The sequence below is a fragment of the Bubalus bubalis genome, chromosome 17 (genome assembly GCF_019923935.1).
Source record: "Bubalus bubalis isolate 160015118507 breed Murrah chromosome 17, NDDB_SH_1, whole genome shotgun sequence".
NCBI classification, from domain to species: domain Eukaryota; kingdom Metazoa; phylum Chordata; class Mammalia; order Artiodactyla; family Bovidae; genus Bubalus; species Bubalus bubalis.
In genome coordinates, this window is record NC_059173.1 from 56,043,378 (window position 1) to 56,056,156 (window position 12,779).

At 40.5% G+C, this 12,779-nt stretch overlaps 1 long non-coding RNA gene across 1 annotated transcript in view; it reads left to right on the forward strand.

Annotated features, from left to right (window-relative positions):
• Window positions 1-672: 672 nt before the first annotated feature.
• The window catches only part of LOC123329991, a 141,753-nt gene continuing 129,646 nt past the window's right edge, over window positions 673-12,779 (forward strand). The window contains exon 1 of the long non-coding RNA XR_006545661.2: window positions 673-923. This is a non-coding gene — a long non-coding RNA (uncharacterized LOC123329991). The remainder of the gene's footprint in view (window positions 924-12,779) is intronic.

Consider the following 12,779-nt stretch of genomic DNA (forward strand, 5'->3'; position numbering starts at 1 on the left):
GCATGATGGCTCAGAGGTCTCTGCAGTCATGCCGTCAGCTACACTCTGCCCACCGTGTTGGGAGACCAGGGCCATGATGCTTAACCTTGCTGGCTGCAATTTCCACATCTAACATGGGATTAATCATAATTATTGTGATAATCCAATGAGCTAATTTATGTTAAGTCTTAGAACAATACCAGGCATATAATAAATGCTCAATAGATATTAGTCATTTCCATGAAGATTAGGAGGAAGTAATACTGGACAAAAACAGGCCCTGGTCATACCCTGAGAAATGAGCAGGCAGGGATAAGCCTTTCTCTAGAACTGCTGAATTTGCACAGTCCTGTTTTATTTTTACCCCTTCAGAGTCACTGCATAAATTGAAAACAGATGGATCTAAACAGTTGATGGCTCAGTATACTAAGCTGATTGGTTCTTCAGAATATGTTTAATGGTTTATTTGTATGTTTTAAACAGGGTGTTCTAAAGAGGGAAGTAAAATCCACATTGTTTACTTGTTAGGGTTCCCACACCAGAGGCCTGGGAACATCGTTTTTAAATAATATCACAACATCCTTGCCACCTCTCCATCATGTCTTTCTAAAAAAAATTAATTATATCTTTGGGGTGTACTGTGTCTTTCCTACTGTACAAGGGCGTTCTCTAGTTGCAGCGAGCAAGGGGGCTACTCTTCCTCGCGGTGTGAAGGCTCCTCCTTGCTGTGGCTCCTCTTGTTTTGGAGCACAGGCTCTAGTCACGCGGGCTTCAGTAGTAGAGGCCCTAAGAGCGTGAGGCTCAGCAGTTACGGTGCACGGGCTTAGTTGCTCTGTGGCATGTGGAATCTTCCCCGACCAGGGATCAAACATGTGTCCCTTGCATTGGAAGGCAGATTTCTTATCCACGGCACCACCGGGGGAGTCCCTCCATCATGTCTTAAGGTAAATTTCTTCAATCATGAATTTTTCTTCTACGCTGTGTGTACCAGAGCCTTATATTCAAAGGAATCTTAATAGAAAGTTCAGAACTAAGTTTGTGGAGCTAACTGTCTTAAAACCCTAAAAAACAAAAAAAAGTTCATGTTCAAACTCTGTTTAATTCTTCATAGATAATTACACTTGTCACACCTTTTCTGCAGAAATATTTATTTGAAAGTGTAAAATAGCATTACTTCTCCCATGGCTCCAAGCATCCAGAGTCTTCTTTTTTCCTTTCTTCTCCTACTGGTCCTACTCTTTTTTCGTTTGCCTTCTTCACCTCTCTGTTTATCTTTTCTCTAGTTTACATTCTAATATTTTTGTTCTCTTAGAATTTTTACTCTTAAAAATATTGCTTTTCATTTTTATAATATTTGTGCAATAGATAACAATAAAGACATATATACACATATACATGGATATTCTTTCAATATTTAGAAACCATATAATTAGTATAAATTATATTTAGAAATATCTCAAAGATTAGAATTAAATTGTTAGGATCTGATTATGTAGTAGTATGTATTAACCTATATGATGTTATAAATTCATAGGGATTTCCCAGGTGGTGCTAGTGGTAAAGAACCTGCCTGCTAATACACAAGACGTAAGAGACACAGGTTTGATCCCTGGGTTGAGAAGATCCCCTGGAGAAGGGAATGGCAGCCCACTCCAGTATTCTTGCCTGGGGAATCCCATGGACAAAGGAGCCTGGTGGGATACAGTTCATAGCGTCACAAAGATTTGGTCATGACTGAAGTGACTTAGCACTCACACATGAATTCATATGCTGTTGTTTTTGGATACATATTTAAATTTTACCATATTTGTTCACAGCTGGATTTTAGATTTTTTGGCTAGCAATTTAGTTACATAATAAATTGCAGTGGCCATAATCAAACACATCTGTAACTAGGTTTCTCTGTAAATAACATGTTTTTATTTTCTCAAGTATCCAGATCTGCTCTTTTGTCTCTGAACTTGCCAAATTAACTGCATCTTTTCAGTAAGATACAAAAGTGGATTTCTGTCAATGGTAGTTCTTACTCCTGTGACTGCTATGGATTTATTATCATATTAATAACATAATTATAATCTTTGTAGCACCTCAAGTCCTTTTAATACATTACTTTTTTTCTTCCCAAACTTAAAAGTTTGTATTTGACATAAAGACTGGCATTCCTGACCGCTTTGGAGATTTTACATGTAAGTGAAGGAATGATCTGTGGTTAAAAAGTATATTTATGAAATTAATAGTGTTTGTGACTCTCTCTAGTTTCTTTAGGGTTATGATTTTATCTGTCTCGAAAAGAGTAGGAATCATCACTCGAAATATGAGATCTTTATTTTTAAAAAATGGCCATCACTCTCTATCTCTCTTGAACTTGTCCGGTATCTTTTCCCAATAAAATTATGCTCTTCATGTCTTGCTTTGTTCTTTTCTTGTTTTGTCTTGCTTGGTCTTTTCCCCCCTCCATCATTTCCTTCCTCATTCCATTTCTTCATTCCTTCCTTTCTCCTTCCATTCATCTTTATTCTTTCATTTGTGCCTAATTTTGTTTTAGAAACTGGAGCTACTTTGTTCTCAGTGAACAAACATAAAGCAAAGCAACTGTTAGGAACAGGTGGGTTAAAGTCTTTTTGACTCTCTTGTACCACCTTGTTAACCCACTTGAAGTCACTGCAACTTTTATTTTACTAATTTCAACTGTATCTATAAACGTTTGAAAAATGGATAGCGTGTGCATGAGACAGGTCATTTCTTTAGAGATGCCGGTTCATTTGAGGATTCCTTGTAATAATTCTGTGCTCGAAATTCCCCTCTCTCACTAACATGATTTATGAGCCACAAATTACAAACCAGTGATCCAGCCAGGGGTCAGTAAACCACAGCTATCAAGCCCCTAGTGGCTTGTTTTTGTGCAACCTACAGATAAAAAAAGTTGTATATTTTAAAACAGTTGAAAAAAATCAAAAGAAGGATACAATTTTGTGACATGTAAAAATTCTGTGAAATTCAAATATCAGTGTCCATAAATCAAGTTTTATTGCAACACAGCCATTGTTAATGTAGTGTCTGTGGCTGCTTTCCCCCTATAAAAGCAAAGTTGAATAGTTGCGATACAGAAAGTGTTTTCCACAAAGCCTAAATATGTACTATTTGGTCCTTCCAGAAAAAGTTTGCCAACCTCTCATTTAGGCTTCATTGTAGCCATAAACACCCATAGCATCTGAATACTTGTGTGTGGTGGTTTAGTCGCTCACTTGTTTCTGACTCCTAGCGACCCCAGGGATGTACCCTGCAGGCTCCTCTGTCCATGGGATTCTCCAGGCAAGAATACTGGAGTGGGCTGCCATTTCCTTCTCCAGAGGAATCTCCTGACCCAGGGATCGAACCCAGGTCTCCTGCATTGCAGGCAGATTCTTTACTGATTGAGCCACCGGGGAAGCAAAATGAGTGTTTTCTGCCAACTCTTTGTGGCCTCATGGACTGTAGCCCACTAGGCTCTTCTGTCCTTGGGATTTCCCAGGCAAGAATACTGGAGTGGGTTGCTGTTTCCTACTCCAGAAGATCTTCCTGACCCAGGCACTGAACCCCTGTCTCTTTTGTCTCCTGTATTGGCAGGCAGGTTCTCTACTGCCGGGAAGCCCATACATATGAATGCTTTATTTTCTTCAGATACTGTGTCTTGAAAGATATAAAACATTGCAGGTTTGGTTAATGAACCATGCCTTGTCAGCCTCTCCCCACATCCCCACTTTACAATCTTATTCCTTTTCTTCCCTCCCTGAGAAAATCTTTTCCAGGACTCTGTTACTGTTTTCTCTCTTTTTTGTGTGTGGGATTTTTTTTGTTTTTAACATATGGAAAATTCATATTGAAATAAGGAAAGAAACAAAAGCACTTCTATCTTTGTGTGTGTGTGTGTGTGTGTGTGTGTTAGTTGCTTCAGTTCAGTTGCTCAGTCATGTCCGACTCTTTGCAACCCCATGAATTGCAGCATGCCAGGCCCCCCTGTCCATCACCAACTTCCGGAGTCCACCCAAACTCTTGTCCATTGAGTCAGTGATGCCATCCAGCCATCTCATCCTCTGTCGTCCCCTTCTCCTCCTGCCCCCAATCCCTCCCAGCATCAGGGTCTTTTCCAATGAGTCAACTCTTTGCATGAGGTGGCCAAAGTACTGGAGCTTCAGCTTCAGCATCATTCCCTCCAAAGAAATCCCAGGGCTGATCTCCTTCAGAATGGACTGGTTGGATCTCCTTGCAGTCCAAGGGACTCTCAAGAGTCTTCTCCAGCACCACAGTTCAAAAGCATCAATTCTTTGGCACTCAGCTTTCTTCACAGTCCAACTCTCACATCCATACATGACCACTGGAAAAACCATAGCCTTGACTAGATCGACCTTTGTTGGCAAAGTAATTCTCTGCTTTTGAATATGTCATCTAGGTTGCTTGTGTCCAACTCTTTGCAACGCCATAAACCACAGCCCACCAGGCTCCTCCATCCATGGGATTCTCTAGGCAAGAACCCTGGAGTGGGTTGCCATTTCCTTCTCCAAAAGAAACTATAGAAAGAAAGAAAGTGAAGTCACTCAGTCGTGTCCAACTCTTTGCAACCCCATGGACTGTAGCCTACCAGGCTCCTCCAGCCATAGAAGTTTCCAGGCAAGAGTACTGGAGTGGGTTGCCATTTCCTTCTCCACTACCATTGTGTAGGGTATTCATATGAGGTTCATTCAGGCTGCCCTAACAGGCACCTTCAGCTGAAAGCTATTACTGGGTTCTCCTTTCAAGGGTCTTTGGCACATGCCTGAAGGGCTTGATAATAGTTTAGAAAGCCTATGTCTAGGGTCTCTTCCTTACCACTGAAGGCTTTGGTACTCAGAACATTGTTGCAATGTATTTTCATTTTCTTTTCCTTATTTATCTATTGTTTCTTTTTCTTTCCTTTTTTTTTTTTAAACAGTTTTAAAATAAATGCTCCTTTGTAAAAAGTAATTAATTTATTATTTTGGTGGGGATTGGTCTGGGTCTTTCTTGCTGTGCTTGGACTTTCTCTAGGTTCCGTGAGCGGGTGTTGCTCTTTGTTTGTGCACCCACTGCACGAAGTCACTGCAGTGGCGTCTCTTGTTGTGGAGCACAGGCTCGAGGCACCTGGGCTTCAGTAATTTTGATTCCCGGGTTCCAGAGCATGGGCTCCATAGTTAATGGTGCACAGTCTCAGTTGCTCCGAGGCATGTGGAATCTTCCCAGACCAGGGATCGAACCCATGTCCCCTGCATCAGCAGGCATATTCTTATCCACGGTACCACCAGGGAAGTTCAACTGTTTCTTTTTCTGAATTGTAAATTATTTTCTCATGTTTGTGTGTTCTTAACATGGTTAACCAAGAACATTTGAAATTTTTCTGTTTATTTTGGTTCTCTCTGACTTAGTTCTGATACAAAAGTGTTGTTTGGGCAAGGGAAATGATTAAGAATCCCTTCACTGAAAGACCTTAAACTTTTGGCTGAACTGGCCAGTGTGAAGGTGGCAGCCTGATAATAAGTCAAAGTGTATTTCCCTCTCTTTTAGTGACATAAAGTGTCATTCTGAGAATATTGTATTGTGTGTATATTGTGAATATTTTTTATATATGTACACACACACACATATGTATGTTAACCATCATGGAAAGTAAGCTTGCCTGCATAGTAGTGGGAAGCAAAGAGATTACTTTTACAGAAGCAACAGTCAAATAACAAGTAACTATTGAATACCCACAGGGAACAAACTAATGAACTATTTATTCAGCCAAAATTGCTTTTGGCGAATACTCACAGTGACTGATTTTGTGAGACTATAAATTTTTGGAAACTGTTTGCAAAGCCAGTCAGTTCAGCCAGAAAGGTTCAGATTAGCTGAATTTTGTTTAAGGAAAAATTTTACTGAATGTAATCAGATATAAGAAGCTGAAATTAATACCATAAAATAGTTGCATTTTTCCTAGACCCGTTCATGAGTCTACTTTTCACATGAGAAGAACGATGATGTTGTTGTGACCCACGAGGGTAAAATCGAGGTCAGTTCCAAGCTCAGAGAGGGTGCTCCAAGCCAGATGCCACTCTTGCTGCTTGATGCCTTTTCAGCCAGCCTGGAGGCAGAGAGGATCAATAGCTACTTGGCACACTGATGGGGAGCTCCGAGCTAGAGACGTGACATTACATGGACCATGTCTCATCCTGTATATGATGCTTTCTCTGACTAATTCTGTTTGTATTGACCCCACTTTTTTCTGAACTTCTAGAATAGTCAGTCTGTATCAGAAAACTGGCAGTAACAATAGTAAGTAGTCTTAAGATATTTTCTAGTTGTTTAACAAGTGTATTTCTCATCCCCCAGTTGATATTGAAATCTAGAGAGCTGTGATTATGTTTTTCATGTCTTCCGCAGCATACAGCACATGCTGGGCAAAGGAAACAAATTTATTTATTTCACTTATTTATTATTTATACTCTGTTCACTTCCCAAAAGGATTTGAGCTAGCTTATCATATAGACATAATAGGACCATTAAAATCATAATTTTAAAAAAGCAAACTAAGAACGATAATGTGTATTGAAATGTTTACATCATAAGCCCATAAGCCCTTGGGCATCTTGCCAGGGAATTTAGTGATGAGTCTCCTGGTAAAAGGACTCAAGGGAGCAGGCAGTGTCACTAGGTGCTAATTGCAATACAGGCAGAAGGGCCAGCAGATCTCCTGTGGTCTCTGAATCCTGTGCAATGGTAGCCTTGGGCTGGGTCTGCCTGGACGTCTCATGGAGCTTTGCTCCAGGCAAGGGACTTGCCTCATTACTGTTCACTCTTGTTATGAGATGAACGTAAGAGGAGCTTTGTAGGTGCAGAAAAATCAGTTTCCCAGTAACCAGTGGTTGACAGGCTACTGGCATTTTAAAAGACGCTTGCTTCTTGGCAGAAAAGCTATGACAAACCTCGACAGTGTATTAAAAAGCAGAGACATCACTTTGCTGACAAAGGCCTGTGTAGTCAAAGCTGTGGTTTTTCCAGTAGTCATATGTGGATGTGAGTTGGACCATAAAGAAGGCTGAGCACTGAAGAATTGATGCTCTTAAACTGTGGTGCTAGAGAAGATTCTTGATAGTCCCTTGGACTGCAAGGAGATCAAACCAGTCATTCCTGCAGGAAATCAACCCTGAATATTCATTGGAAGAACTGATGCTGAAGCCGAAGCTCTAATATTTTTGCCATCTGATTCGAAGAGCTGACTGATTGGGAAAGACCCTGATGCTAGGAAAGACTGAGGGCATAAGGAAAAGGGGGCGATAGAAAATGAGGTGGTTGGATGGCATCACTGACTCAATGGAGCAAACTCTGGGAGACAGTGAAGGACAGGGAAGCCTGGTGTGCTGCAGTCCATGGGGTTGCAAAGAGTCAGACACAACTGAGCGACTGAACAGCAACAAAGAGAAGGGGAAGCCTCAGTTCCAGCTAGCTCACTGTTGCCAGTCATTCATTTATCCTTCTGTGTTTCTGTAGGTCTGAAATAAACAGAGAAGTGTGAAGAATTATACAGCCCTCATCACACTAAAAAGTATAGGATTTACCAGGAAAAATGAAATTGTCTCTAGTCTTGAGTTCAAGACCACTTTATTACAAATAGAAATGCAATCCATACATTTCTGACGTAGTCTTTATTGTCACTTGTAGAGAGACAATTAAAGTGCCCTTTTAGCATAGATCCTGCAAAGAATAATTCAGAACATAATGGACAAGTACTGGAACCTGGGTTCTATTTAAGATGCAAAACTGTTCCTTTTGGGACTGAGGTCAACCTTTCAAATCATAGTTCTGTAAGGAATTGCCATGAAGAAATAGGCAATCAAAGGAAAGAGTTATCTGATCTCTAACTTCTTCTGTACGAGAACCTGGACGACCTCAGAGTTATGGCATCCTTGGGATTACTTCTCTCAAACACAAATTGTAAAAGAATGCAAGCTCTAGATTAATTCAATAAAATTTATTCAGTGATTAGCCGTATATTATTGCTCAGATTAAATAGGAGGCAATTCAGAATTTTCAGTACTCAGTAAGTTCTTAAAGTGTGACCGTGTGTGCATGGGTGCTCAGTCATGTCCTACTCTTTGTGGCTCAAAGGACTGTAGCCCTCCAGGCTCCTCTGTTTAAAACTGGAGTGGGTTGCCATTTCCTTCTCCAGGGGATCTTCCTCACACAGGGATTGAACTTGTATCTCCCACTGACTGAGCCACCTGGGAAGCTCTAAAGTGTGAGCACTTAATATTATTGACTTAGATTGGGGTCATCAAACTTTTTTTTTTTTTTTAATAAAGGGTCAGATATTTTAGGCTTTAGGGTCTTAAGTCTCTGTTGCAGCTCTTTAACTCTATCGTTTTAGTAGAAGGAAGGTGTTTCGGGACAACAGAGAATTCTTCTCTGCATGTATTATTTGTTTTGATGCTGACAGCAATCTTAGGAGGTCTATATAATGCTGTATTGTTTTATATATGAGGACACTGAGTGACAGAAAGCGCCGGAGCAATCCCAAAATGTAAACATTCCTATGGAGCTCACTGAAGTTGGATCTGACTTAATTAACTATTTTCTTTGGTAAATATGCTTCCACATTTATTTTGAGATTAAGAATTGTACCTCTCACTCTAATACTGTTGGGGTCTGGCCAACAATAGCCTTCTCGAACAAAATACTGTGTTCTTGGAAGCAAAGCTAATGGCTTGATTTCTTTTTTATTGTGAATAATCTAAGATTTGCCTAATGTATTTGAGATTGTGAAGGGTTTGTCATCAGTAGCTTGCTTAATTTCACTTATGAGCTTAAGAGCCTTTTATCAGCTAAATTCCATAAAGGTTTCTGCCTTTTCTGGGTGAGAAAATTTTTTATGTTTCACCTTCCCATCCCTGTTCTGTCCTGCCTGGAATGTTCCTGTATTCATTCATCCAACAGATATGTTTATAAGCTCATGTGAATCACCTGTGAACTTTTAACCAAGGATCAGTCCCTTACCCACAGCCTCTCCTAGATACTACAGTCTCCAGAATATTCCACAGCTCTCTGCAGGGTTTCTTTCCTAAGCAAGCCCCCCTGCCTGTTACTTCTCTCTTATTTAGCAGAGTCCTTTTCTTCTTCCACACAGCCTCAAGCAGGTTTGGGCAAGAATATATACAGTTGCATCTCATCACGGTAACTTCCTCATTGTAAGGAATATGAGCCATGCAAATAATCGCTGAAGAAAAGACTGTCAGTTCATACAACAGAAGGAAAATAAAGTGTTTTTCCAGCATACCCCAAGGCTAGGATAAGAACTCGGTATGTAGCAGTGATAATAAAAAGAGACCTTCTGCCATGTTGGAAAAAGAGAGGAACAGACTTTGTACATGCAATGCCCTTTAGAATCAACATTCAACTCTACTGAGACATCTTCCTACCGTAGTTGTGTGGATGATGTCTTAGAAATAGGGAGAAAGTCCTCAAATACTTGATCTATGACATGGGGTACTGCTTGTGATCTCCAAGTTTGCTGTGATACTCTATTATTAAAAAATTGTATTTCATAGCCTTCAATATTAGAAATATGATTAATCAACAGAATGCATTTTATTAGATGTAATTAAAAATGAACAATATGCTTGCAATTTGATCTTGTTTTCTTTTACCTAGTTGAATTATGTTAGACACTAAAAAAAAAGACTGATCCTGAAAACTCGCTAAGAAATTGGACAAGTAGATGAGGCAGTAATTTGTGATAGGCCATTTCTAGCTTTGCAAAATATGTGATCTATTCAAGAGAATTTCTGCTTCTTTGAATTGGATTCTCTAGCATCATCTACTAGTAAACAATTAGCTTTCTTTATTATTCTTTTAGTATTATTATTGATGCTTGGATTTAAGCATATTTGGTGTATTTTAATTTAATTGCATTTGTTATACTTACAAAATTACCTCATTGTTGGCTAGTGAAGGCCTCTTTAAGTTGGCTTTTAGTGGTGTTTATTAATCACCTTGCTGTCTGTTGCGACAGGATATTTCAGGCTCAGCTTGTGTATTTCCTGCTGTGGACTTAGAATCAGCCACCACCTTAAGGAACCCTGGTTACCTTCAGTTGGAAAACAGTATTTTCAAGACAGTATGAGCACTTTGCTACTGTCACAATTTCTGCTGCTGCTGCTGCTAAGTCGCTTCAGTCGTGTTCGACTCTGTGCGACCCCATAGACAGCAGCCCACTAGGCCCCTCTGTCCCTGGGATTCTCCAGGCAAGAACCCTGGAGTGGGTTGCCATTTCCTTCTCCAATGCATGAAACTGAAAAGTGAAAGTGAAGTCGCTCAGTTGTGTCCGACTCTTAGCGACCCCGTGGACTGCAGCCTACCAGGCTCCTCCGTCCATGGGGTTTTCCAGGCAAGAGTACTGGAGTGGGGTGCCATTTCCTTCTCCAGTCAAAATTTCTAGGTCTTTTCAATAGATAGAACTACCACATACTTTTTTAAAAAAATGTTTTAAGGAAAAAATATCTCATGAAGATGAGTTTCCAATCAAAATTTAAATACAAAGTTTTATTTTTAAATCTCTACTACCTTACATCTGTATTTACTTTCTTCTTTCTCAAGAATCTCATTTTAAAACTTGGAATAGAACTGCCATACAACCCAGCAATCCCACTGCTGGGCATATACCCCAAGAAAACGAGAACTGAAAGAGACACATGTACCCCAATGTTCATTGCAACACTATTTACAATGGCTAGGAAGTGGAAGTAACCAGATCCCCTTTGGCAGTTGAATGGATAAGGAAGTTGTGGTGCGTATACACAATGGAATATTACTCAGCTATAAAAGGGAACACATTTGAGTCAGTTCTAATGAGGTGGATGAACCTGGAGCCTATTATACAGAGTGAACTAAGAAGTAAGTCAGAAAGAGAAAGGCAAATGCTGTATATTAACACATATATATGGAATCTAGAAAGACAGTACTGTCAATCCTACATGCAGATCAGCAAAGGAGACACAGATGTAAAGAACAGACGTTTGGATTCAGTGGGTGAAGGCGAGGGTGGGATGATTTGAGAGAATAGCTTTGAAACATGTATATTACCATATGTAAAATAGACGACCAGTGCAAGTTTAATGCATGAAGCAGGGCACCCAAAGCTGGCGCTCTGGGACAACCCAGAGGGATAGGGTCGAGAGGGAGGTGGGAAAGGGGCTCAGGGTGGGGAGGACACATGTGCACCTGTGGCTGATTCATGCTGATGTATGGTGAAAACCATCACGAGATTGTAAAGTAATTACCCTCCAATTAAAATAAATTAATTCATTTTAAAAGAAAGAATCTCATTTCCAATGACACTGGGAATGGTTGAATTTGAATATCACAAAATTATTCAGTGGCTTCACCCTCTACCTACACAACCACACACATATGTGGACACATAGAAACACAAATGACTCAGAGTTGTAACACCAAGACCACTGCAAATACAGTTTTAAGTTGAATTTCTGAGATGAGGACTTCTATTTGCCATGAAGTGATGGGACTGAGTGCCATGATCTTAGTTTTTTGAATGTTGAGTTTTAAGCCAACTTTTTTGCTCTCCTCTTTTCACTTTCAATAACATCACTTCATGACAAATAGATGGGGAAACAATGGAAACGGTGACAGACTTTATTTTTGGGGGCTCCAAAATCACTGCAGATGGTGACTGTAGCCATGAAATTAAAAGACACTTGCTCCTTGGAAGAAAAGCTCTGACCAACCTAGATGGCATATTAAAAAGCAGAGACATTACTCTGCTGACAAAGGTCCATCTAGTCAAAGCTATGATTTTTCCAGTAGTCATGTATGGGTGTGAGAGTTGGATTGTAAAGAAAGCTGAAGCACTGAAGAATCAATGCTTTTGAACTGTGGTGTTGGAGAAGACTCTTGAGAGTCCCTTGGACTGCAGGGAGATCCAACCAGTCCATCCTAAAGGAAATCAGTCCTGAATATTCATTGCAAGGACTGATGTTGAAGCTGAAATTCTAATACTTTGGCTACCTGATGTGAAGAACTGACTTGTTGGAAAAGACCCCAATGCTGGGAAAGATTGAAGGCAGGAGGAGAAGGGGACAACAGAGGATGAGATGGTTGGATGGCATCACTGGGAGTTGGTGATGGACAGGGAAGCCTAGTGTGCTTTAATCCATTGGATCGCAAAGAGTCAGATGCAACTGAGCAGCTGAACTGAACTGAACCGATGAGGACTTATTTTTATTTTTACAAGTGACAAGATTTATCCAGGAAAAAGGCAAAGAAAAACAGAAGAGTAGGGAAGACGAGCCAAATATACTGTTTCATGGGAAGTCATGCTTTAGCCTGAGTCTATGGAATACTTTGGAGCATGAATTACGCCATAGAACTCTTCTTCTCCAAGATAGGGTCAGGGAGTTAAGTTATTATAACACGTGTGAGTGCTAATCTGTTTCAGTCACTTTTGAGTGTTTGTGACCCTATGCACTGTAGATTGCTAGGCTCCTCTGTCCATGGGGCTCTCTACTCAAGAATACCGGGGAAAAAAAAAGAATACTGGAGTGGGTTGCCATGCCCTTCTTCAGAGGATCTTCCCAACCCAGGGATTGAACCCGCATCTTCTGTGGCTCCTGCTTTGCAGGAGTATTCTTTACTGCTGGGCCGCCAGGGGAAGCACACTATTACACCATAGACATTGGCTATGCTACTGCTAAGTCGCTTCAGTCGTGTCCGACTCTGTGCGACCCCATAGACGGCAGCCCACCAGGCTCCCCCGT